Genomic DNA, 1,976 nt, shown 5'->3' on the forward strand with positions numbered 1-1,976 from the left:
ACAATGTGCTCCATTGCCTAGCCCTTAAATGCATCATAATGGGCCTCATCATATAGGCCTCATATTCATCACATTGGGCCCTTAAAACACGGGCTGAATACACATCACAATGGGCCTCAAATACGGGCCGCAAATACATCATGTAGGTCTCGACAAATCGGCCACGTCAATCGAAATCAGCAGTCGGTCACGACAATCGGAATCAATTGATAATCAGAATCGGCAAATCGGTCATAACAATTGAAATCGGCAATCGGTCACGACAATTGGAATCGATTGATAATCAGAATCGGCAAATCGGTTATGACAATCGGAATCGGCAATCGGCCACGACAATCGGGATCGATTGATAATCAAAATCGGCAAATCCATCATGTCGATCGGAATCGACAATCAGAATCAGCCAATCGGTCAAGTCAATTGAAATCGGCAATCGGTCATGACAATCGGAATTGATCAATAATCAGAATTGGCTAATCGGTCATGTCAATCAAAATCAGCAATCGGTTATGGCAATCGGAATCGGCAAATCAGTCAAGTAAATCGGAATCGGCAATCGGTCATGACAATAAGAATCGATTGATAATCAGATTCGGCAAATCGGTCATGACAATCGGAACCGATCGATAATCAGAATCGACAAATCGGTCATGACAATTGAAATCGACAATCGGTCACGACAATCGAAATCGGTCGATAATCAGAATCGACAAATTAGTTATGACAATCGGAATCGATCGATAATCAGAATCGGTAAATCGGTCATGACAATTGGAATCGGCAATCGGTCACGACAATTGAAATCGGTCGATAATCAGAATCGGCAAATCGGTTATTGGAATCGATCGATAATCAAAATTGGTAAATCAGTCATGACAATTGGAATCGGCAATCGGTCACGACAATCGGAATCGATCGATAATTAGAATCGATAAATCGGTTATGACAATTGAAATCAGCCTCGACTAACGGAATCGGAATAGGCCTAACAACGCATAAGGGAAGGTCACAATGTGGACATCCAACCATCACTGCCCATTAATGTGGACATTCAACCAACATTGCTCCTAAGGCATGGCCCGCCATAAATGTCATTACATAACCCATGATGGAATCACACAATGCAATAGACTTTGTATACATCCCATTGGCCCTAGACCCATGGGCCTCAAATACATCAAATGGGCCTCAACAATAGGCCTTATACACATCAAGGTGAGCCTCAACAACAGGCCTCATGCACATCAAGGTAAGCTTTAACAACGAGCCTTGAATACACCACAATGGGCCCCGCCCACGGGCCTCGAATGCATCGCATTGGGCCTCGCCCACGAGCCTCGAATACATATCATAGGTGGGCCCTACTCATGGGTTAAAAATACAAACAGGTGGGCCCCACACATGGGCCAAAATACATCATGATGGACCTCATGGATGGCTCGCACCAATGGGCCATAAATGGGCTTGGACTACACCAAAATCATTTATTAATTATGGGTATAATGTGTATCATTGTACACTGTCATCTCATGGGGCATATGGCCCACTAATGATTATTAACACTGTCCAAACATTGTCCAGGTAAATCAGCACCATCCAATCATTGTCCATGTAAATCAGCACCGTCCAAACGTTGTCCAGCACCGTCCACCTCAATCTGCACGATGTGGATGAATTAATATATCATGGTGGTGTCCACGTTGGCAAAGCAGGTGAACAGCTCGGATAGAACACTTACATCTGAGTACGAACAGTGTGCAGATACAACACATACATTTAGCAGGGTCCACAGATGAACGGTGCAAATGAAGCACTGCTTCATGGTGGGCCACTGCATGGACAGTGCAGATACAACGTTACATCATGATGGTGCACATGTCCATCCACTAGATAGTGTGGTGGAGAATACATACATTGGGGTGGACCCTACCCTTCACACATACAAGGTGGGTCCCACATGAGATTTAGATCTAACT

The sequence above is a fragment of the Magnolia sinica genome, chromosome 2, assembly GCF_029962835.1.
Source record: "Magnolia sinica isolate HGM2019 chromosome 2, MsV1, whole genome shotgun sequence".
Classification (NCBI taxonomy): Eukaryota; Viridiplantae; Streptophyta; class Magnoliopsida; order Magnoliales; family Magnoliaceae; genus Magnolia; species Magnolia sinica.